This window comes from Taudactylus pleione, unplaced genomic scaffold (assembly GCF_031769625.1).
Source record: "Taudactylus pleione unplaced genomic scaffold, aTauple2 ptg000078l, whole genome shotgun sequence".
NCBI lineage: Eukaryota > Metazoa > Chordata > Amphibia > Anura > Myobatrachidae > Taudactylus > Taudactylus pleione.
In genome coordinates, this window is record NW_028284480.1 from 3,644,482 (window position 1) to 3,671,576 (window position 27,095).

The following is a 27,095-nucleotide window of genomic DNA, read 5'->3' on the forward strand; positions in this document are numbered from 1 at the left end:
AGCTGGCTCTAACCAATTTAGTTCCCCAGGCAAGATTTTGGCTTGTATCAAATCTTCGAAAGAGATAATTGCAGTGGTTTCCCAATCAACAACCAATCAGCTTCTTGCTATCATTTATCTAGCACAGTCTTTAAAATGATAGAAGCTGATTGTTTGCTATGGGCAACTTCTCCACTTTATCTCTCCCAAATGTTTACTTCTGAGCACTTGCACTTATAACAAAAGATGACAGATGGAAACATGATAAATATATATATATACATTCCTAAGAACACACTGCTGGTTGTCAATTCAATTGCATGCAATGCACCTATATCAGAACATGAAGGTGGGCTGATTCTATACTCATCTCCGTAGGCTGCCAGTAAAATGATTCATAGATGCACCCAATGGCCATTGCTGCTGTGAGCCCATCCGCAGCGGACTTGCGGAAATATACTAATGACTCAGCTGCTGTCTTGTGCACCAAGACACCCCCCTCTGGCATCTCCAATCCACCACTTACATATAAAAGTGGAAACATTGATCGCACATCAGTCACACATCGAACCTCTGAGCAAGGCTATGTTGTTTCAGAATGAATGTTTCACCTAAGCGTCTCACTAGAGCATGCCCAGAAAATGGTCCCGACACCTGCATTCTTCTAGCAACAACCCACAACCTCCTCCTAAAGGAGGGTTAGGGTAGGGAGAGGGGGTTGGTCAGGATACCGACCATCAGGTGTCAGTATCGTAACCCTGTTGGGATGCTGGCGTCGGGTTTCTGACAACCGGGATCCCGTGCGCTGGCATCCCATTCCCATCCCGAAATAAGAGACATTTATGACACTTCTGTAGAAACAATATGAGTTTAAACAGCTATTATTACATTTGGTTCTAGACTTGATTTAACATTTAAACTCTTCTGAATTGATTAAACTTTTCAGCCTCCCTTGTTCATTAAGGGTTAGCTTTTCATAATGACTCAATAAACCTCTTCCAACATTGACGGTATACATAATGGCATTAAGGGACCATAGCTTGAATTGATTTTTCCTGCTTGCCATTTGTTTCCTTGATTTTATGTTGTGCTAATGATTCTTTGCCAACAGCAATATTTAAAACTGGTGTCTAGTTGGTATTTGATACATATTTTGGAATGGTTTGTTATGGCCTTCTTTACATACTGTACATCAGATTTTGGTACAGGTTCCAATAAAAATTTTGAGCTAAAGGTCTGATTTATCGGGAATATGTGCATGTGCAGAACAGGTCCTGCAAGATCACACACAGACCCTCCTGATAGACAGGCAGAGGCACATTCGGGGCGGTGCGAGGAGGGCCTGCGTTCCTGGAAATGGGGGTGTGCTGCTCCATTTTCCAGGGGTGATGAGGCCAAGGACTGCATCCATGGATGTAGACTTCCTGGTCTCGTATGCTGCCAGTACCTGGGCACGCTGTGGTAGGCTTCAGCCAACGCAGTCTGTTTAAAGGAGCAACCATTGTGACCATTAGTCACGATGGTTGCAATGGTGATCCAAGACTGTGACCTCCGTCACAGCGCTGCGATATCAGAAGCAGCAAGGAGATGTCAAACACCTCCTGCTGTATTTGCATTTCAGCAGGACGGATTTGCAAAGCCACTTATGTGTGGCTTTGCAATATCGTCCTCTGCTGAATCAGGCCCAAAGCTGGCATGCATCATAAATGGGGTAAAAATGTGGCCATAATTTTACATTCAATAATGTACAATGTAACACAAGCACACAGTGATGCCTTTTAGGAGGCATAGCTGCTACAAGGAATCTGTGTAAACATAGGCTATGATGATGCTGCTATCACTATCACTATATGGTTGCTTCTGAGTAACTGTTTGGGTATTGACCCCACCAGTACTTAGAGACGTGCTCCATGTGTAATTCATGATGGTAAGACACACAAGTGCACATAAATGGCTAGCTGAAGTTCCTGTTCAGTACTCAAAAGCTAATAAATAACATCACTTTGTCCAAGCCATTTTATTGTGATGCAATAACTTAAAAAGACTAAACGATTTGAAATAGCAATTAACTACCGTGCCTGGTCAGAGTAAATGCTTAGCAACAGTTTCATAAAACAGGATCCTCATTTATTCTGTTTTTTTCTCTCCTCTAACTGCTCACTCAGCCTTATATAACAGAGCTATAAACATGCCTGATTCCTCGCATCACTGCCTTAGGTTTGTAAAACAAAATAAACATTTTTGCTACTACTGATATACTCAAATAATATCTTAATACACATTTTTGCTACTCTGGATATAAATATCTTAGTAAACATATATTTTGTATTTCAGAAAAATTGTGCTATAGACATTTCTTTTAAAATATTCTGATTCTTTGTTTTGACATTATCACACATCCTGAGTAAATATTCTAGTCCTGTAACTGCAGGCTAGTTTTTTATATAGGTACTAGTTAGCAGCCTGTCAAAATGACAGGACATTGTTGCGGGTACGAAAAGTCCCATTTGAGCGCTTAAACGGGTCACTTTTTGGTCATTTCTGCTCACCTTCTCGGGGGCGCTGCCGGTAGAAATGACAGCGCTGGCGGCTGTGCGTGCCCGAACGGAGCAACATTTTAATTGCTACATTGGGCACCATCTAGTGGCCACCGGGGCGCATCACATTTGAATTCCCCCCATAGAGGTGAGGAGCAGCATTAGCCTTTTATACATATAGATACAGTATGTGATCATTATATAATACAACTATATATTGCAAGGTGGAGCATGGCATGACACGACATTGTGCATGACATATGTTACCTACAAACTGTAATATAATTTATTTTTTTTGTTTATATGGAGAAAAGTGACAAAAGTGACATTCAGTGTAGTGAAATTAAATAAGAATAAGTTTATACCAAGAGGATTAAGAACTAACATTGCTTATTGGTCTAACAGACAGATTGACAGAAATGCATCTTTGATCATTGTTAGTAAATACAGTAAGGTTTACTTCTGAAATTAGAATACTGGGTCCTCCGATATATAAAATTACCACTGAGCAAACTATGGGCCTGATTCAGCAAGGATCACAACTGTGATCGCCGCTGCGATTACACATGCAGTCTTACTGCGATGATATGCTAATCCATTGTGATCGCTATGCTGTCGCAGCACAACATTAGGACACCCACCTTACCTTACACACGTTCGTAATACTTAGCAAGATTGCAAAACCATCTGTAACATCGAGTACAATCAGAGCCTCACACATACTTGCACAAGGTCTGACCGTACTCAGGAGTTGCTACCTTGTCGCACGAAGTGAGTACTCAAGCTGCGTATGTCATCAGAATGGATAATTTATGCATGCCCCTGAAACGGTGTTCAAATACACTGGCATGCCTGTGTTTCACCGACCACCCCCGTCACCTCTCACAAACGGCACTTCCCACTCAATCACTCTGCGATGGGTCTGCGTAGTCACTGCGATCGTAGTCCTGATCGCAGTGGCTGGTTCGCGCACGTGCACTGCAAAGCATATGCATGTGCAGAATGCAACAATCATCCAATTGCGTGCGGAATCGCAGTTGCAATCCTTGTCTGTATGTATCTCCAATTAAAAATGCACATTAGGGCATTGTCACTCAAGTGATTTAGGGTTCTATATACTAAGCTTTATTAAGAGAAGTCACAGGCTGTTTGAAAAATGACAGCTAGGAGCTAATTGGCTGGTACCTTATCTCCATTCACTTTATCTTCTAACAAAGCTTAGTAAATAGACCCCTAAATCTATGTTTTCTCAAATTCGGTTGTCAAAAACCTGAACAGCTCATGTTTTAAGGATTTCTGTCTGTGTAAACGCAGGGTGGGAGGTAATTACTGACCCAGCCAGTAGTTATTTTAAAAACATGAACTGTTGGGGGTTTGTGAGAACTTGGGAAACACTATGTTAATTGTAAGTTCTAAGTTTCCATTCATTACTATTGCTGTTACTACCAGCTAATCAGCAGCAAGCCAGTGCTTTTATCATTTATGTGACTTTACTCTGTTTTTAAACTCCAATTGTTCTGTACTGGAAATACAGTATACAGTACAGTTTGGACATATGGAATCATGAACCGGCCCAAGTCTGAGGCTTTGATCATATTATCTTTAACAGCTCTCCAGCTAAGTTATTAATCTGGCATCGTCTTAATATCAACTAACATTATTATTATTATTATTATTATTATTATTATTATTATTATAAAAAAGTGAGTTATATCTGTAAAACAAAAGTATACATATCATTTGAAATGGTGAAAAGATGTACAGATCCAGCATATAGAAAATGTATCAATGATTATTTACAGTATGAAGGCAGATATCCCCAAAGGTGCAGCCCAAATGTTGTGTCTTATTTTGTAACATCATCTGTTCCTGAGATATTTGGCTCTGTTCATTACAGTGAGAAAGGACCTATCTCTGGTGGTGACAACGTGTGTTATCACTTGAGATAGGGCTTTTCATTATCAATCATTTAAGGATAGCTCTGCTATCACCAGATGTAACCCCTGCTGACGATAAGATACATCAGATTTCACTGTTAATAGCCTTCCCTATACAAGTAAAAAAGTAATCCTTCTTTTGCTGTTGACATCTCAGGAGAAAGTGCACGTTAATCAGCTCTCATTTGTTTGCAGTCTTCTCTGGGGATGTGTAGATGGGCACCCCCATTGATGTTAGCTGGCAGAGCTGCCACAGTATCCTCAGCTTCATGCCAGCTGAGCTCAGAGCCGCCAGGGGTAGCTTCTGGGAGAGGCTTTCCCCCAGCCTCAACATGCCATTCAAACCTAACCACCCTTCAACAGACCCCACATACTGCCTACTCAAGTCACATCCATATGCCATATAGTACCTAATTATCTCAAAATATCTTAGAACTCCCACTTTCCCCAAAACACATCTCTGCCTCTGCATTCAGCTATTTAGTGTGAGCTGGGACCATAAGTGTGTTAAGTAGTTTTAGCTTCCATAGATGGTTTTTAAGTTGTATCAATATGCATTTATACTGTACTTAGTGTATATAGGTTTCCATGGAGGAGATGTACTATAGTGGCACGGATCGTGCCGCTATAGCTCTTCCTCCTTCACGTCTTTCCTGAAGCGAGGCAGTACCTATGAGAAGTATTAACATCTTGTCTGCAGGAGTAGGAGAGTGAAAACTACCCCCTCTGGTGATCCCTGCCAGAGCCCACAGCGCATCAGCCTAGTGCTGATGTGCTGTGTCTCACCTCCTGGCCAGCTCCACTGGACATGTGCTGGATCTTGTAAGCATCGCGAGATCTCCTATGCACAGTGCGGACTGCTACAGCCAGGGACAGTGCTGTGCATGCAGAAACAACAGCTGTAGCTGTCGAAATCGATAGCTGCAGCTGTCGGAATGGTCACTGCCACTGACCATTCATACATTTTCTGGCACATTGACGCAATATCTTGTAGATAGTGCCAATAATTATGGGGGCACATAACTACACATTAAGACATGAGGGAAAAGCGATATCAGCAGCACGGAACATGCGCAGATACAGCTAAACCTCGTAACGGAGCATCATACATTTACCCCCATATTACAAAACCCAAAGAAACCTGGGTCACAGCTCTGCCATTGCTAATGTGTCATAAATGGCTGATGTCTCCATTAACAGCTTATACTTTATCTTGTCATCCTGGTTACAATTATACATCTTAATTCTTACAAATACCCTTTTTAATCATTAGTGAAAGAGGCCCATAGCATGAACCTCTGTGTTTTTTAAATATATCATAGTGATTACAAGGGGCAGACAGTCAACATAAAACATTATTCAATTCTAATGTAATTATCACAGTTGCAACAGTAATTATAACAATTCCAAGCATTTTATAAAAATAGACTGAGAAGAGCCAAATAAAATAAAGGGTAATAGTATGCAGTTAGAAAGTCATGTCACGTGTTAACATGTCGACATGGTTAAAATGTCGACATTTTATATGTTCACTCCTGCACTCATGGACACACTTAAAATGTCAACCTAAGACATATCTACATAATCATAGTGGTGACAATACAAGAACTTAGGGTCAGGATTAGCATTAGGGTTAGTGTTAGGTTTAATGTTGAAAATAGGTGCAGACATTGTGAACATGTCGACTTTATGTAAACGACTTTATGTTCTGCATGTCTACAGAATGAACATGTTGACATATACTCTGTAAAGAACCTGTCGACATTATGGATTAGACAGTATGATTGTCGACATTACATTATGAAAATCTACAACTCATACTGAATTAAGGATAGTTCCATATCTAGAAGAACTATAGATGCTTTCTTACAGAACATTGATCCACCCTCAATGTTTAAACCCTAAGTCTCCCATCGTTGCCAAGTTTGTTTCTGGTAGAAAAAGCAGAGATGCTGGCACACTAGGGATTATTGCACCCTATGAAAAAATATTGCCCCTAAATGGGCTTCATCACCCAAAATAACATGCCCTTTATCCAAGCTCATAAAGTATGCTTCTTATGTTGTAGGATCAAACCTACACTGTGCACTATCACTATTACGTCAGCTTCTCTTGGAACTATAACAAAGCATAGCACTCGCAACTTTTCTACTGTACTGTTTATACTGAATGAAGTTAGAAATAACTACTATGCAAGGTTCTTAATTATTGGCTCAGATTTGAATTGCACTTGCATTAGTTTAGATTATCAGCATCTGCAATCTTTAATCCTTGACAGTAATGAGACATGAAATCAAAACTCCTGTCTAACGGATTTCCTCTAGTTCAGGTTTGTGTTATAGTGTAAATTGTTACTGTCTTTTGTGTCTCTTTATTGAACAAATGCGGTCTAAACTAAATCTTTCCAAGTCTGCTTTAACCTTGCTTATGACAAGAATGGAGAGTTTGGAATGAGCTGTCTCTTTAGCTAAAGTGTCTTCACAATTAAATGGCTGATCTGAGCTGTTCATTTATCTGGTCAACATAAATGAGCAGATACTGTCAATGTGATACCCCAGGGCACATTTATCATGTATAGAGGAGTGGCACAGAATCCAAACTCCATACAGCTAGCACTGGCTCCACACTTCTGCTAAATGCAAAACAAAAAAGTTATTTGGCCAAATGTATTAGCATGCGAGTTGCACCAAGTACCAACATTTCGGGAATTTAGCACTGAGATCTAAAGCAGCACATTTTTATAAGGCAAAACGAAATTGCCACTTTAAATATTGCAGCTAAATCTGCAAAATATTAGCACTTGCCACAACTCTCAGGCTATTACATTTGGCCCATTGCCATTATGTGGCTCTATGCCTAAAATAAATATAGGTGTAATAGCAGCAGTTCATCTCTACTTGGTTCTAGGCAAGCATGGGCTTGTGCACAGTGGAGATGGTGCCGATAGACAAGGTTTGCCATTAGACGCTTAAGTAGTGTTGGACTGAGGTGTTATTATTTATAATGCGGTCTCCTTTGAAAGGCTACAGTAGTGTAATAACTATCGCAAAATCAAAGGAGAAGCTTGTAAATGTTACATCTAAACCAAAAAAGGTCAAAGCCATATACTGTAGGCAATAATGAACATATGTGTCTGTCTTGTTACTTCCATCTTTATTTTTAACACAGACCATGAAACCTCTAATGTCTTGTATTCAAGAAAAAATAATGTTTATATGGCCGCAAAGACTAGGAGAAGTAGGATCAGGGGAATTCGAGGATATCATGTTCTGTATTCTATTACTTGGGGGAGGGGTTTTACAAGCATGCCCACTAAACATGTATAAGTGCATCAATGCCACATCTACAAACAGCGAGGCAAGTGCTTTAGGTAGATATTTATTTAGAAAGTTCTAGCATTGGTACCAGCTAGAAATTATTTTAAATTCATTTTGCATTCAAATTTATGGTAAAAGCAAAACATTTATCCTATTGTTTTTCCAAAATGGATTAAAGACCTGCTCTGAGCCTCATACAGAGGTGGACTATGGGCCTGATTCAGAATTGGGAATAGAGAGCGATATCTCTCTCAACTGTGAACCTGGACAAACCATATTGCAATGCAAGGGGTGTAAATACATAAATTTTTTTACATGTGTGGTAAATACTGGCTGCTTTTGCATGTAGCCCACAAATACTGTACAGCTTTATTATTACTCTACAATTTAGATGTCAGTCTGGAAACACTCCTCCCACATCTAAATCTCTCTGCACATTTTAAATCTGCCCCACCTGCAGTGCAGCATGGTTTCACCAAGATGATCAGTTGAGAGATATATCTCTCTCTATTCCCAACTCTGAATCAGGCTCTATATGTAGATGTTGCCCAGTTGAGCAATTTCTTTTATACTGTGCATGTGCCTGAGTCGCACTGCGCATGCGTCGGGATTGGTAAACGGGGCTAGTCAAACATGGGTGCATCGCGAGTGTTTTGTGGGTGTGTACGAAGTTGCACTGGCCCTGGCTGCTTAGTTCCGACAGACATTCTGAACAATGATAGGGTTGCTCATAAGATCGATGGTACAACTGATTGGCGACCGATGGTGCATCTTTGTAGGCAAACGGCAGATTAGAGGCGCAGCTGGTGGACATCTCTGTACAAATTTCATTGGCTGTGACATTAGCTTTTATTTGCAGTACTGCTGTATACAAAGACATGTATGTGAATGAAATAGCGTTTACCTCTGAATCAGTGTGACTAAAGCCAGGCATACACTACGCATTTATCTGCCCAATTCGCCAATAATCGTCAGATCATACAGATAATTGCATAATGTAAGGTCCCGACCGGTCAGCAAAATTTCCTATGTTCCTTCACAGGGGCGGAATGGAGAAATGTTACCTCCCCAGGGTAGGAAAGCAGATATTGTGGCCGTATACACTGTTAAATATCTCACAGTATATGGTCTGGACATCTGCTGGGTTTTAGCTTGTCAGATGAAATGTCTTTCGGTCTGACAGACATTGACAATGTATGCCCGGCATTAGTTTTTACTGAGACCTAAAAGTGCTAAAGAGTATCTACTGTACAGTAGTAACACAGCCAAGAATATAGGTACTTGGGGGTATTAATAAGGGCATATAACATACATAGGACAGGTACAAGAGCTAACTACATAGAGGCTGAAGAAGAAATCATGTAGGAATAATACATCATTACTAAGAACATTGGCCCTCATTCAGAGCCGCTCGTTAGCGGCAGTACGCTCGTTCCGAGCGATGTTTGCACATCTGCGCATGCGTACGGTTTTTAGTACGCATGCGCGAACCAGTCAGTGCGGCCGAAAATCGTTTGTACGCTATATAGCGAGTGCCTGCTATTTTGAGTGACAGAATGAGGCGTATGTGGGTGGTAACAGGGGAAGGTGCTTGAAAATGGGGAGTGGAGATCCGAACGCAGGCGTGCTTAAAGGTCAAAACGGGCGTTTTATGGGTGTGTATATTTAAAACAGCAGCGTCATTGACCACATCACTGGGTTATTTTATAGCCAGAACTGCTCGCAAATTTGTGGTAGCAAACACCAACCACAAGAATAGCGAGCAGTTCATACGCTGGTCGATGTACTCGATTAATCTAATAAATAGCGGACATGACGTATGGTGCGAGCGGCCAGGGGGCGTTTTTAACAAATAAACGAGCGTATGTTTTGCTCGTTCGTTCAGACTTAGAGGTGTGAACAGACTGCAATGTGCGTACGGATCATTTGAATAGCCACCCCTTGTTTTTAAACGAACGACCGCAAATAGCGAACGGCTCTGAATGAGGGCCATTGTAGATAAGAATAAATAGTATACTGAATCATGCACTGATTGGAAGGGTGTTGCAGCATTGGTAAAAGTTATTAAGGAAAATCTATGTGTCATCACTCAATACATGGATTGTGGTGACAAATAGGATCCTTGAAGGTTGAATAACAAAGATGGGAAATAATGAGTGATTTACAGTATTAATAGTGTTATTACTGATATAAGGGTGTATAAAAGATATATGAGTAGGAGGCAAAAATAATCCTGCAAGATATGTTTATTTATATACGATATATGGTGTGAGCAGGAGCAGAACTATGGGAGACAATGGAGACGCCTGCCGCCGGGCTCCAGCTCTGAAGGGGGCACCTCCTCCATTGTCCACAACATATACACCCCACATAGGGCTGTAACTATGTACCCGGAGTGTACCGTCACAGCCGCCCAATACATTGCACCCCTTCCCGGGACACCTGAGAAGCCACCATACACTAGTGGAGAGCTCCATGTCACACAATCAGCTGCTGCCTTCATCTATCTATAGCCTGTCTGCATGCAAATTACTACATTACAGTGTCAGCGGGTGTGACGGGGGGGGCACCAAATTATAACTTGCCTCCGGGTGTGAGCACAGACAGGCTCACTGTCTAGTGAGAGGGGACATCAGGAAAGAGACTGGTGAGAGATATATAGTCTGGAATGTAACAGCTTCCACAATTGCCACAACTTAGTTACATTTGGCAAAAATGACAGCACTTGTACAGTGAACTTGGCATGAAAATCGCTGTATGTTTAAGACATTAATTTAAATGCTGAGAAGCCAAGCTGCCAGCAACGTAACCAACTACTGTCCCAGTGAGGTTTATTGCTGGATAGCAGGTCACAAAAATGATAATATAAAAATTACTGTCGATGTTGCCCAAAAATATTCTGGACAACATCTGCACTAATGCTGAATAGACCCTAAAAGTATAATTTATTCACTGTATTGTACAGGATTGACAAGACTAGTAACATTGGTAAAACTACACCAAGAAATAAATAAAGTCATATTTGTAAGGATAGAGACCAAAATGTTGGCAGAGATTGTATTTTATGGTCTTGTACATTTCTATAAGTTTCTATGCGCATGATTTAAATCTTTGCCACAAAAATCTCACAGTACAAAAGGATAGAAAAGAACCAGAATGACTGATGACATTTGCATGATTTTCACCATACCAGTCTACTCTAAACAAAACATCTCATGTAGATTGTGATAGCAACATCTAATGTATGAATGTGGAACTGAAGAGGGTGTGTACAGCTCCATCTCAGAAGCATGTCATAAAATTGACCCAAAGCATAGTTCAGCACTTTTAAACAAAACACATCTCCAGTAATGGTCAACACGCAAATGGTCGACACAGAAATGCCTGACACATGTTTTTCTTTGTTTTCTAGCCCTAATCTTCACCCTAACCCTAACCCTCCCCTTGGTGCTTAACCCTAACCCTCCCTCCTGGTGCCTAACCCTAACCCCTAGGTAAGTGCCTAACCCTAACAAAAAAAAATGTGACGACCATTTGTGTGTCGACCTTATGTCCCTGTTTACCTTCTTACTAGTTGATCTTTAGTGTGTTGACCTTCAGGCCCTGTCGACCTATTGCCTGTCAGCATTGTCAGCAATGGGAAGCATTGATGACATTATGACTGTGTTGCGCACTTTGAGCCCAGCCTCAGGAAGATTGCTATACTCTTAAAATAGTCAGGGAATGCTTTCCTACTCCTGGGACCTGCAGGAGCCTTTCAATATTTTGGGTAGAGCCCTGAACCCCCAAAAGAGTAGGCACTTCTCTCACATCCTGCTGACTTCCTAGTAAAGTGGGCAGAATGGGGAAAATCTTACCATGATTCCGCGATCCGTCTGTAGGGGGCGGGGCTTAATGAAGCGATTCTATGATAAACGTGTAATTTGGCTCTGACCCCTATTGAAATGTAAGCAATTTCCGGCATTTTGTCACGAGGGGCGGGACTTAATTATGCAATCATCCGGCTCCGCCCTATCACTGCCCTCCTGCATCTCGGGATGAAGTCTACTCTCGGACAGAAGACTTAAAATGTCAGTAAGTATGAGTTAGGGAGGTCATAACTATTTCAGGGAATTTCCCTGACATTCAGTGAGAGTTCGCAAGTACGGTTTACACTTATATATGCATGTACAGTTATGGTGGATTATAGATACTGTATCTAGTGCAGCATAATGCAGCCCATGTTAGAACGTAGATACATTGTAAAGTCAAAGTGAAATCACATGTTGCTCCTTCAGACAGCATTTGGGGGAACCCTGGGCCTAATTCTGAGATGTGCACAAACTTGATGGTTTGCGTACATCTCCGATGGGGCGTAGACCAGTGGGACCGAAAAACGGTAGCGTGTCGACTTGTTTCTGGGAGTGGCGATATACTGGTCTCAGCTATGCAGCTGTGAGGACCAATCTGAGTAACCTCAGGGTTACTGAGATAGCCGATGGTCTCGCAGATGATCCAATGCTGTACCTTAGGATGCAGCACTCGGATCTGCGATGCCGGCAGGAGGTGTCTTTTTACCTCAGAATCCTCCTGAGGTATTAGCATATTTACACATCGCTGCTGCATCCAACGGTCGCAGTAGTGATGGAAACTGCGTCCATCTCTGAATCAGACAGGCCCACTTTCTAGTCCCATAGTAATATTTTATATTGCAAAGCAGCATAAGGGTTAAATATATGAGCAAATTAAATATATGGTCAAATAATTAATTCCTTACAAAATGATTACTGTTTAGTAATGCGTATCAACTTCCGTTAAGTGATTAAGAATTGCATACATGAGCGAACTCAATGTAATGTGGAAAGTCTATTAATCGGAGATTGAAACACTAAGCAGGAAGACTAAAGAGCTAAATAAAGTCTTTTTACTTTTAATTTTGGCATTTAAAATCAATCTGTTCATATGTGTGGAAAGTTTCTGTTGTTTTAAGGGTGATTAATGTGTTTAGTAATCATCTGATTAAATCAATAGATATATACATTTCCTGGTACAAATTAAAAGGCTTACATTTGGGTCAATGGTATCATAAATACTACAAACTTTGCACACATTTGTAAATATATTTATGATAGTTTTTTAATGGATTATGTCAGAGCAGCTGGACTGACAATTAAATACAGATAACACTGAGGAAGACCCTAACCAAAGGATTATATATGGAGGACTTTGTAAGTAAGGGAAATTGGATAAGCCCTTTATATAATTAGAAATTACATATCTGCTATTACATTACTAAATGGCACTTAAGAAATAACTAATTAAAATGTTTTAATGAAGTTAAACTTTAACTCTTCTTTGCCCATTTTAATGTGGAACATTGCAGTGTGTGCATGATCTATAATCTATAATTATGCACACTAATATTTATCCAGCTATTATACAACCTGCAGTACTTGAGCTTGTAAACAGGGACAAACCCTGGCATTTACCAATGATTACAATAGTGTAAGAATTAATCTGAATTGAAAGATCTGCATTTTGGCTGAAAGTCATCATGGACCATGAACATAGGGGCTAATTCAGCAGTGCACACAAGTCCTGATTATCGGGAATCTGCCCATGCGCAGGACCCATTCTGCAAGTGTGCAGAATGAGTCCTGCTAACACGCACGCTAGCCCTTGAATGCCTCTGCCTGATTAACAGGCAGAGGCATTTAAGGGGCGGTGCAGGGGTGGGCGCCATTCCCGGAAACGGGGGTGTATACGCCCCATTTTCTGGGATGGCAATCCCAGGATCTGCGTTGATTTACGCAGTATCCTGGGCTCACAATCCAGCCAGGCTGAGTAAGCAGCTTTGCAATTGCGTTTCTTGCTGAATCGGGGCCATAGACTGATTACACTTTACGTTCCCAGGGGCCTGGTTCTGAGTCACACTGATCTCTCTTAACAGATACAAATGGCAGGTTTTTGCATACAGCGTATGCGCAGATGTTCATTTACACATTTTTTGCGTACATATCAATTTATTCTGAATCAGAGAGAGACTGATGACATGTTGACATGATTAGAATGGTGGTGCAGTGTCTTAGCTACCTGCTTCGGTGGCTTTGGCGGCATCTTGTGGCCTGGTGGTCAGCTGAAGTGGAGTTGTGGGGGAGTAATCTGATGAACTACCCCTATTCCTAATCCTATCCTTGACCCTAGCTCTCCCCCTAAGGTCTGACCCTATGCTCTCACAGCCTAGCCCTAACTCTTCTGCAGTCTAATGTTAGCATTGTGCAGAATGTCATCATTTCAGATGTCGACATTGTGAACATGTCAACATTTCACCAGTGTCGATATCACAACTGTCAACATTGTGGAGTCAACATTATGAATATCGAAATTGTGATTGTCAAATTGACTGCATCCCATCTGTAAACACCATGGGACACTACTGCTGCAGACATTGTTATAACGCAAGCATGACATTTGCAAAGCAGGAAGAAGTGGCATGCTGGCATGCTGCAAGTTATTATTAACATCATTTATGATAAAAAAGAAGCACGTAAAGTAGCGTATTTACATTTAAATACCTGAAGTTCTACCAAAAGAATGTTTACATTAGGCTAATGTCACATACAATACACCAGGGCCATAACTAGGGCTGTGCGACCAGTGCATCTGCACAGAGCGCAGGGCTCTATGGGTGGCACTCAGGACCAGTTCTATAATTATGCATGGTAAGCAGTCGAGTAGGGTCCTAAAGAGTGGAGGGCACCCTGGCCGCGACCATGCTGATATATTATTTAACGCAACAAGGAGCCAGCAGCTGAGGAAGGCCGTGGGCAGACTGTGTCACTGTGACACAGCTGCACCACGCTTGTAATGGGCGGCCACTTGCATGTAAGAAGTGATGTAACATCATGCTGTCACGACGCAGCGTAAAAACATGGCTAGGGCGGAACGCTGCAGGAGGGGAAGGAGTGACAGGAGCAATGGCCCGCATTTGGGGAAGAATTATCGGCGCCAGCGACCATCTTCCTTCTGCCAGTGCTGCGGGCTGGGGTGGCAGAACCGCCCACCCTGGGCAACCATTACCATTGGTAACCAAGTCCGTTCTGGCCCTGTGCTGGCTGGCCTGCTGGTAGGTTGGTAACACACACAGTCAGTATGAGAGAGAATGAGTGACTGCTGTATGTGAGACAATGGGTGACTGATGTGTGTGCATGTATGACAATGTCTGACTGCTATGGGTATGTGAGACAATTAATGATGTGTGTGTGCGTGCGTGCAGGCGTGTGTGCATGTGTGACAATGGGTGACTTCTTGCACCTGCATAGTAGGCATATTTATCCTCAATAAAAATAAGGCGGGTTGCTGATTTGAGCAGCGAATAAATGCTGTGCACATGCGCGCCACATCTATTCACTAGAGAGAGGGACTGGGAGCATGTCTAGCAGCTCCCGGAGAACTGGGCATGCATCCAGAGTGACAAAAATGGGATGTGGTTTGTGGGTACGGCCTTAATTTTTTCGGGCACGTGCCTTCGGTGCACTCAACAATACACCTAGAGGCGCCAATTGATATATTCGCTTACCAAAAGAAAATGGGCTAGGGCCAGTCCTGGTGGCACCATTGCCACCCCACAGCCCCTGCTTCTGGCTGCAGGGTGCCTGGAATGGTAATTAATAAATATGCCCCTATATGGTGTCCCCTAGCAGTAGCTAGACAACTGCAGATCCACCAGGGGCGTATTAAGAAAGGTGGGGTCCATGTTCACTCCCCATCCAGAGCCCCCTCCTCTCTTCCCAGCTGCCATCAGAGAACTGACGGCAGCAGTACACTCCGGGCACTAGAGTGCGCAGTTCACCAGGAAAATGGTGCAGCAGCCATTTTCCCGGTGATCACCTACTGGGCATGCGTAAAACGCCAGGACAATGGCCACAGCATTTTGTGTAGTGCTACTGCTTGGGTCTTCGGGGAGGTAAGTATAAAGAAAAAATATGGGTGCAGTGTGTGCAGTGCGGGACCCCCTGGACCCAGGGGCCCATGTGCATTGCACACCCTGCACCCATTAGCTCCCCTCAACTCTAATAGTATGAGCCACCACTTATCATCAGTGTGTATTGGCATTCTAAACCTAACCCTCCCTCCTTAACCCTAACCCTCCACCTAGTGCCTAACCCTAGCCCCTAAACCTAACGCTAATCCTGTCGGGATTGTGGCACCACAAATCTAACTGCCGGAATGCCCGTGGTAGGGATATTGACCGCATCCCGAAATATACACTATATATCTGACAGAAAAAGGAAAACAAAGGAGGGAATGGGGATTTTGTGTCCACAATAAGGTGAGAAAAGCACACACAAATGGGGAATTAATGCAAAGGAAATGTATCAATGATCTAGTGACTGATCAAACTGAGCTTTTGATTGGTTGATACCTCACTATGATATCCACCAGTTTTCAGAAATGTTCCCCAAAGTGCTCTGCCCATGCAAACTACTGTCTGATTGCTATGGTTTGATTGCAGATGTGCTTCGGGTATCAATATTAATAATACTTATCAAGTCTCATCTGTGGTTAACTGTAAGGAATACACATTGTCTCCAGCATTAAGGTGTTATTAATGTTATATTTATAGCCAAACATATATCTTTCACGTTAAGGTCAGTGGATTATTGGATGTACTGAATGCCAAGCAAAATATCAGAGTTGATTTAGAATATGACTTTTAAAGGGTCTTACATTTTATCAGATGACTGCAGATTAAACAGGTTCTGAGGCTTAGCTACTGATTGGCAATTAAATATTAGATAGGTGCAATGAGATTCTAGGTTTGTTAGTTTGTGGCCAGCTGTAACTGAAATCATCTATGACAACAAGACAATGCCACTTCAGGATATGTCATACTACTCTGCTTAGATATGTCCTAGTTTTTATGATAATGCTTTTCCTATAAAACTAAAGGATGTTACAATGTCACATACATTTAATATGTATGTTAAGCACATTGGTGAACCTTTGTAAAGGTACATTGTGTGCCCACGGCAAAGGATTAGCACAGCAACATCAGCTCAGTTACTCAATAAGCTGTTTTGACAATTTAGCTCTCATTTGCACTGGCTCTGTACTGCATGCATACTTTTACCTAATGCTTCCAAACCCCACACAAGCATTGTAAGTCTGATATAACACAGCATTTCTTAGCACTGTCAGATTTTACTGTAATTGATCAAACCTACTGTACAATGTATGAAAACTTTCTCTGTGAACATGTCTATATTGTGCATGCACACTAGGCTGATGCGATACTGGCAGGGCAGAGATTGCCGGAGAGGTAAGTTACCATAACACCTCTTCGGTGATTCTCATTTTAATACATTTCAGCAGGGGCGGATTGGGATGGAAAACCAGCCCGGGAAATTTTTGGAAGCAGCCCTAAAGGGGGTGGGTCTATTGAGGAGGTGAGGTTTGTTAGGGGGGTGGAATCCCTCCTTATGAGGCCTGATTCTGAGTTTGAGGCAGTAGCGGCCTACCTTGCGTCTTTTGCTGCAGTTGTGTCTATGACTTTATGCTAATGCCATTACAATGCCCTTCCCTGGTGTACATCCATGCATCTGAATGATGTTCCAGGACTGAGATGCCTTACAGATGCTGCAATCTTGCTTTGTGCGTCTTTAGAAGCCACCATTGGCCACACCATTGAAATTTGCACAGTCCTATACTAGGTGCACCAGAAAAATATTAAACAAGCCCCACTACTGCGCACTCCCAAAACCATCAATGTGAAACAAAAAATAAATAATATACAAAGGATGGTCCAATGATACCACATTGGGGGTCAGAGGGCCTGATTCAGACCCGCTTGCAAGCGCACAGTGCTCGCAAGCGGGTCGGTTTGCCTCTAGCGCATGCGCCGCGTCCGGCGTGCGCATGTGCGAGCCCCAGCGAGCGACTGAAGTTCAGTCGCTCCGGGGCTCGCTACAAGACGGGGCAGCTGTTGATGATGATTGACAGCTCGGCCCGTTTTGTAGGCGGGTGGGGGGGTGGTTGAGAAAACGCAGGCATTCCCAAAGGAACGCCTGGCATGTGTGGGCTGCCTTACTGACATCACTAGTGATGTCAGTAGTGGACTTCCTGCTCTATTAGAGCAGGAAGTCCACTCGGGCTTGCAAGAGCTGAGACCCTACCACAGGGTCTCCTCGCAAGCCCGATGGTTCTTAGAATCCACATGGACTATCACTCCAGAGTGAACAAAGCTATAAACATCAGTTAGTTTTCCCGTAAGAAGTGAGAGCACCATTACATCTCTCTTGTTTTCAACCAAGTGTATATCGGCCACCTCTTTACCTGACTTCTGAGATTATGCTCTTGTGGATGCAGCAACTGAGGTAATGGCCGGAATTTCTGTACTACTGTCTGTTGTAGCAGCAGCAGCGGACACTATTATATCATGACACATTGATCCCTACAGGAAGACAATAACACACATTGGTTCCCACAGGAAAAAAAAAAAAAAAAGCAAACCTATTGGCCTCGATAGGAATAATAGCCACACACATTGGCTGCCACAGAAAAAAATAGCACACACTGGCCTTCACAGGTAAAAAAACAGATTGGCTCCCCCTGAAAGAAAAAAAAAACTCTTTGGAAAAATATAAAACTCACATTAATTGCCCCAGCCCCCCCACAGAAGAACAACCTGATCTGTTGGTAGCAGAAGAGAGGAGCTCCCAGTCCCTTCCACAGCCACGGGTGGCACTGCCACCAGCAGCCTCAGTGTCTGCAGGGACAGATGTGGTGGGGGGCAGGGTGAGAGAGTCTGCAGGGACAGGTGTGGTGGGTGACAGGATAAAGGTGCGTACACACTAGACTTTTTTTTTAATGATTTGCCCAATTCAGATGGATCGGAACGGCAAATCATGAAAATTGTGCAGTGTATACCCACTATGTTGTGCGATGTGCTCCCATTGGGTCGGCAGCCGCATCGTCAGGTCGGCCCTACATACAGGCCAATTTGACCATGCAACTGACGAGCCCATGCAGTGGCATGCAGCAGGGGCCAACATGTTGGGCTGTTCGGCACCAGATCGTCGTCCCGTCAGCAGAGGGGGGGGTGCTCAGCACATGCGCACCTGCCGAGACTGAGGTAAACAGGGAGGCGGAGCTGTTGGCTGCTCTGATTGGGTTGTATAGCACACAGAGCAGCCGGCCCGGCGAACATCCACTGCTTGTCTCCTCCTGTCTGCTTCCCGCAGCTAGACATGCACATGCGGCTGGCGGTGGCCCTAGATCGCCCACACCGCAGATTCTGGAAGCGCGACTGCCTGCCCGGGCTTGCAGGCAGTGGTAGCCGGCCCGGTGGAGGGGAGGATGGGACTGGCCCAGCGGAAACATTCACACTGTCCCGGTGGCCCAATCCGCCCCTGCACAGCTCTATATACCATAGTCCTTATATACTGACACACAGCTCTATATACCACAGCCCCTATATACTGACACACAGCTCTATATACCACAGCCCCTATATAATGACACACAGCTCTATATACCACAGTCCCTATATAAATACACAGCTGTATATACCACAGTCCCTATATGACACACAGCTCTATATATCACAGTCCCTATATAATGACACACAGCTCTATATACCACAGCCCTATATAATGACACACAGCTCTATATACCACAGCCCCTATATACTGACACACCACTCTATATGCCACAGTCCCTATATACCGACACACAGCGCTATATACCACAGTCCCTATATACTGACACACAGCTCTATATAACACCAAAGCTTCCTATATACAGACACAACCCCCTATACACTGAAATACAGTTCTATATATACCACCACAGCCCCTATATAACACAACAGCCCTAAACAACACCACCGCCCCTATACAACACAACCACCCCCTATATAACACCACAGCCCACTATAACACCACATCGACCTATAAAACACCAGAGCCCCATATAACAACAAAGCTATAATACGACATCCCCCATATAACAACACAGCCCCCACTGCATCCCCTATATAACAACAGGGACAGTCACCTGCTGGACTCACTCACCAGCCACAGTCATGATGCTGCCAAGCTGCCGACATTTAAGATCAGAGGATCCATTCCCTCTCTGTGCTGCAGCTGCTCCTGGCTCTTCTGAGACCCCGGGCCCAGTTACTGCCTGGCTCCTCCCCTTCCTGTCACACACGGATTCATTACCTACACATCCTACGTGTTGCTGCTCTCAGCAGGGGACGGGGCTGTGTGTCTCCTTGCTTCAGTACACAGAGTGGAGCCCCGCCTCCCTACTCACTCAGTAGACAGGTCAAAGTACGCAGCCGGTAGTCAGCACAGCAGCCAGCAGCAGCCCTCTATAATAAAGCTCTGCAGAGCAATGCAGCCTGCCGCGGTCCCTTCAGCGTGGCCAGTGTTAGTCAGACACTGCACCTGCGCTTGTTTACATGCAGGCCAGCCCCCGGACACTGAGTACTAGCGGCCGGCCCTGGGGGAGTGGGGCAGAAGCACATTTGAGTCGGCCCAGCGGGAACTGTCCCGATCTCCTGGCGGCCCAATCCGCCCCTGCATATCAGCACTAAGACATCCTGCATCGCTGTGCTAAGCGGCAGTGCCTTAGGGGCAGCTCAAGAGAGTAGGTGCCCATGTGCAGCCTCCATACATGCCCCACACCTCTTGCCAGCACAGTTGCAATGTAGATTATTGCACTGTGCCAAAGTCTACTGTACATACACAGGTGTCTGGGAACATGTCACACACACCATGTTCCCAGTGATTTTTTCTTACTGCACATGTGCAGATCTTCGTGAAAATGGCGGCATTGCAATTTTCCCTGTGAATTCTTTGACATTGACACTGGACAGGTAAGCATATTGTATGAATGCAGGGTATGCGCTGTGTGTGCCATGTACACCCTGAACCCATTATAGATATGCCCTAGGGATGCATGATGTCTCATAGACATGAGAAAAAGAGCATATTATTTGCACTGAAATGCTTTAAAATAATAACTGTTGCATATGAGGCCAAGACGGTCAATCACTATTGTCACTTGGGTCTGCAACACTAAAGGGACTTTGGAATAATTGTTACTTTAGGAGAATACGTGTGCACCTATAAGTTCAACAAATAATGTCCTCTTCATGTAAGTGGTTTTCTTTTACATTCCTTCAAAGATTATGAGGAATTTGTAATGCGGATGTTTGGCTACTGCCCCGCTGACATATACCACAGTGGTAAGTGGAATTCTGGGTATTTGTTTCCTCTAAGTGTGTTGTTTATTATTTTGCAGATCGCTTGTAATGATACAGTATCTCTCTGTGTGGCTGTATGTTCATCCTTATCTAGTGTGTTTCAAGTATCTTTACTAAGAAATATGTGTTACACACTTATATAACGGCGGTGTCCCAGGGTTCGGTGACACCCAGTGCGGCAAGTAAAGTCCCTTTACGGCTCTCTTCACGCTACCAAGAAGGGGGAATGGCCTTTTGAGGGAGGGGCATGGTCTCACGGCACCCCCAGTTTCATTACTCTGGGAGCATGACCAGCCCACCCCAGAGATGTCTGTTTGCCCTCAGAGACTCTTACCACACTGCTGGCTCCTCCTCAGTGACAGGGAGCTGGGCCCTGCACAATAACATCACAGTGCAGTGCCCGGCTCCTGGTCACTATGGATGTCACCCACTCGAAGAATGGCACACAGTGCGATCCACATTCCCAAAGTGACACCACTGTGCCACATTTTCTACTTTAGCATGTTGGGTGTGTGAGATAAGCATACCACTCTTATTTAATTTCAAAAACATCACAGCAGGATATAGAACAGGAAGAAATATGTTATCTCAAATTTTAAATTTTCTCTGTGTTAATGACTTCTGTATAGCTACATACACAAGTTGCTTTGTACTAGTCTCATTCTATAAAATTGTATACCAGGCCCAGCCATCCTGTGTCTCTCCAGCTGTTGTGAAACTACAAATCCCAGAATACTCTGCCACAGTTTTGTTATTAGGGAATGCTAAAACTGTGGAAGTACATGCTGGGATGTGTAGTCTCACAACAGCTGGAAAGCCACAAGTTGGCCAGGTCTGTGTTAACAATGGCCCAAAACAAAACTACACACAGAGTCAGATTTAATTACCTGCAGTGTTTACTGCACAGTTAAAGCTCAGGGTTTAATGCCCGGAGCTACTCAATCATTATTGAACCCTGGGGTAACGCGCTTTAACCCATAGCTTCCGAATTAAGTGTAGGAATCTATGGATTACCCTGCTCGTTAAGCCAAAAATGGTGCATCTAATGCAAAAAAATAAAAAAGGGTACTTATCTTCATATAGGGCAGGGGTCTTCAACCTTAGCCCTCCAGCTGCTGGGGAACTACACATCCCAGCATGCACTGCCACCTTTTTTATATAACAGCATGCTAAAACTATGGCAGTGCATGCTGGGATGTGTAGTTCCACAGCAGCTGGAGGGCCAATGTTGAAGACCCCTGATATAGGGGAAGTAGCCATTTTGTTTACTGAACTCATTTTTTTTCAGAATCCAGCTTATACGTTCACCTGGACTAATAAAATCACTGAGGAATGAAGGGCAATTTGGGAATAATAAGTGATGTATATTAGGATAAGAATATTTTTGGGGGGCTTTTTTTATTTAGTTTTTAGAGGTTTTTATATTTTTTATATTTGGGGATGTATAATGTGCAGAGGGAGTGGGAGATACAGTGAGAGGAAAATGTCTATGTGTAATTTTTTAATGTCTTATTTTAATTTCTTTCTGAGGTAAAGTGGTAATGTGCGGCCCTTTTGATGTCTAGAGGCCTCCGCATGACTTGAAGTATGTCATGTTACCTATCACTGCTTTAATACTTTATTTCTAAGCAGGAATTTATACATATAAAATTCATAGAAATCTAATTCTTTTTAATTTAACTTTTATATTTTGTCAACAATAAGGCCCTAGCTTTCATGGTAGATACTCTCTTGTAAGATATACCTCACAAAAGGTGGACAGGAGATAGAGCATCTTAAAACAGAGGAGAGAAATACACAGAAATATATTTAAAAATAAAATGCTTTATACCGGTAATTTAAAATACGTATGCACTAATAATTCGTTTAACATCCAGAGACGCCAATTTTTACTAATGCAGTCCCTGGGCTTATTTATAATTTGGTTACTGTCAAACAAGCATACATCTGGAGACGATAATATTGCACATAATTTAAAATTAGATGTCTAATTTTTTAATTGTCTCCAACTTTTCTCTGAATTAACAGTAGAAGTGAAAAGATATTTAACAGAAAAATTATCTATATCCCTGAAACCATCTCTAAAGAAAATGCTCAAACCACAATAACATGTAATAATTATATTTAAAAATAATTACATGTATTTAAATAATTCATAAACATTAAAGCAAAAAAGTTACAAGGCTAATGTAAATTAGCCAATTTAATCAATAAATAGAAGTGTACATGAACTAGAAAAATACTAACTTTACCATAATCTTTAATAGGCCAGAAAAAGAACATCACATATGTAACACCCTAAATAGTTAATTTAAAGTGAACGTTGCATAATCAGAACAAAACCAAATGTACATTAAAATGTATATAGAAGCTATAAAAATTATTACATAATCAAAATTGCAAAAAATATATATTAAACACTGCATTGACCAGTGATAAAACAGACACGGTAAAATTTAATCTACTTTATTCCAAATTAATGTATTGCAACTTTGTACTGTAACAATTATAAAATACTTTATTCTGATATGAATGGCTAAATACATCCCACAAAAGGTGTTATTTCTTACACAAAGCTAAGTTAAGTATAATGCGAAATTGAAAGAACAAAAAAATGGACCAAATTTACAGTAGGTTAGTAATAAAGTGCTCCATTAATGTGCTCCATTAATAATTTTTTATCTTTTTGGGTGGTTTAAAAAATAAATGAACATTAAAAATAACTGTGCTTCTAGGAAGTACATTGCTTATCATATCACTGGAAGAGTTTGATTTAATAAAGGTGATCATAAAGTGGTGTAACTCTTGGAACTTTACTACTAAAATTAAAAAGAGCTTCCTATTCAATTAGTGGTTCTATCCGGTAACCAAATAAAGTGCAATAGATAAGTCAAAAGAGTGATAAAGAGTTTGGCGCTATTACAAAGTATAATTTCTGCCAAACTCTTTCCACTCTATTGACATATCTGGTGTTGATAAGTGATGGGTACGGAATGCTGACACAAAATCCCAACGCTGACATCCCGACAGGGTTCGGATAACGACAGCTTTCAGTATGTACCCTAACCCTCCCCCTTTCCCTACCATAACCCTAACCCTCCTTCCCCAGTGCCTGAACATAACCTCTCCCCCTAGTGCCTAAACCTAACCTCCCCTCCCCGCACCCTAAACCTAACCCTCCCCCCTAGTGCCTAAGTTGAACCCTCCCTCTAATGCCTAACCCTAACCCCTAACTCAAACCCTCCCCAAATTTGCTACTTACCTTCATGATGCCAGCGGTTGGGATGCCGGCACTAAGATTCTGACAGGTATCAGGATATTGAATGTATCCCGTTGAGAAGGTGGCAGTACTGTGGGTTGTATGTTTTTACACTTTCCACTATGTGAACCTCTAGCTGGTCCCAAAGACTAAACTTGTAAAATGTCATACAGAACAATCTTACTGGGGGAAAGTCTCGGAAAGCGACAGTAGGGAGTAGTGTTTGATAGGTTATAGTTAGTGTGTGTACTATCACTAGATTAGGTGTAATGATGTAAATATAATAAAAGAAATGGCACACAAACCAAGGTACAGTTTTATATTTTATAAATATTATTATTTTGACTTTTGATGATATTTTCATTAACGTAATAGTTTCTCCACATAGTAGCTTCATTTCATTCTTTTCCATACCCTTAGAGGCACAAATAAATAAGCTTAAAAGAAGGGCCACGCCAAATATTGATCTGTTTGGTTTCACTCCAATCAATTAATTAATGATCCATGACCTGTAAGTATGAAAGATAGCTTCATGTCTGTTTCAAATGCTTTTAAACTCTTATTTGTCTTAACTTCCTTCATTAAAAATTAATTCATGGCTCTTCACGGCTTTTGTACAGAAATCCTTATGGGAATAAAAGATCCATAGAAAATAAAAATATATATATCACATAAATTAACATAATGATTAATTACAACTAGGTATCATGATCTTGTGTCATTAAAGTCAGTTAAATTCAATCAGCCAAAAGTTGCATTTTGAACTAAACAGGGTAAATGTCAGCAGTTGCTAAATGTTGATATGTTTTCTCTTTTACTGTGACCTTATCTAGCTTCTTGCAAAGCTCACTCTGAAATGTGATGCTTCATTAGGTACATAGGACAGCGAGCTCTTCATTGGTGCACACTGCAGTTTATCTTTGTCACTATTCCAGGAGCAGTATGTTCTCGTCCGCTCAATATTAGAAGACCTATTAAAGGCTTCATTTACTAAAATATGTATAAATTGTGTGTGGTTTAATCATGCAGTTAAATAAATACTTTGTCTTTGAAAGGTGAAGTTTTAGTATCAGACAGCCACATCCTATATCTATTTTACCATATGAGTTTGGAATGATGCACATAATCTAAATGTTGCATTATAAGGAATAGAAGCTATTACTTTTTGAAAACATTAATACAGTATAAGGACAGATTGCTTTCCCACCAAAGGTCCTCTAATTTATTTCAGAGTTGCCAGTTGCCAGGTTGTAGACACGAGTACTAGGCCAGATAACTTTAGTTTTACTTACAGGTAATTGTTATGCTTTTTTACAAGTTTTAATTTGGAAGTATTTTTTATTGTATTCCTGTCTTGCATTTTAGCAGGACAACTCAGACCTTTAAAGCTTTGCTCAGAAAATAAATGAACTGATTACAATTATTTTAGTAGTTGGCAATAAACTGTATTCTTTAGTTATTTGTGGAAAGTCATTAACTTGTCGTTTATAAATATTTTACTTTAACTCTTATACCCACACCAAACTACAATATTAGTCGCATGTTCAGGAACTATACAGTTCAGAAGATACTTAAACCTTCCAGCTCCTGAAATAGACCATATATAAGGAATGACAGCCTTGATGAGATTGAATAGAAATGGCTCATGAGATATTTAGGAACAAGCTGGTGGGAGAGAACATTGTAATATTTGAAGCTCTGCTGCAGTCTGACATACATTGAGAATATAGACAAAAAGATCAATTCTGGCGCTAAACACTAATACACAAATGACATATACATAAAAGACAATATATAAGACTGCAGCAGATATCAAACTCTGTGTACGTTTGAATTTAAGAAGAACATACAAAAACAAAAATCTGCGCTGTCACTATATATGTCAATGAGATCAATAAGGAATAAAGTGGTAAATTAAAAATATTTAAATTAAACGAGCTAAAATAGTTAGCACACATTAATACATACAATAAACACAGTTATACAAACAAGATGATTTTCCTTGCAGGTAAAAGTGACAATGTCACTAAAAAGCAATATTGATACACAAGTTGCATAAAAAGGGTGTATCTTTGTGGTAGTGAAAGTGATTCACCGTTATTGTAGACCAGGTGATAGAATGTTTCCACAAATATAGATGGAAAAGCAACTGTAAGCACAATAAATGGAGTGTTTAATCTGATAGTACTCCTTGTTATGCTATAGTCACACTCCTGTGATATGGTTCAAATATTCACTTCCTATTTAGGAATAAACAGTGACCCGTTTGGTACACTCAGTCTCAGACTGTCTGCCACGCATGTGATACAATCCTGGAAAACTCAATAAAAAATCATGTATGGATAATCGTTAGCAGTATAGGATAGTACAGAAAAAGGAAAATAACAGTGCTCACTTGTAATTAAAGGAAGGTACTACTTTAATAAAGTGGACTTAGTAAATGACATGAAAAATTATATTAAAAAAAGAGTACATAAATGCATATTATACATAAAAACAATCCGATCCACCAATCACATCAGCCTCTTATAGGTGCTTGAAGATAAAATTGTAATCACATGATGTAGAGCGTTTGAAGTTTTAAATGTCAGTCCATACTCATATTTACCAAATCCAATGTCCAGTTTAATTATGGGGTCCTAGTTAGCAGTGCTGGTAGGCTTCCGCAAGAGTTGGTTCCCTGGGCAGAGGCATGGCAGTCCGTTGGTATGACTGAATCGGCACACTGGTAAACTGTATGTTGGCACTCCTTTGGTGGATGGATGATAAATGTATCAATTAGCTTAGCCCCGCCTAACGCGTGACCTAGGACTT

General features: G+C 41.7%; 1 protein-coding gene and 1 long non-coding RNA gene across 5 annotated transcripts in view; one reads left to right on the forward strand and one right to left on the reverse strand.

The window, feature by feature from the left end:
* LOC148532381 (uncharacterized) overlaps positions 1 to 20,019 on the reverse strand; it is a 141,704-nt gene extending 121,685 nt beyond the window's left edge. For all 3 annotated transcript variants that reach the window (XR_015877722.1, XR_015877724.1, XR_015877723.1), the window contains exon 1: positions 19,824 to 20,019. This is a non-coding gene — a long non-coding RNA (uncharacterized LOC148532381). The remainder of the gene's footprint in view (positions 1 to 19,823) is intronic.
* The window catches only part of SEZ6L (seizure related 6 homolog like), a 439,056-nt gene that overhangs the window by 46,528 nt on the left and 365,433 nt on the right, over positions 1 to 27,095 (forward strand). The gene's annotated exons all lie outside the window — the stretch shown is intronic.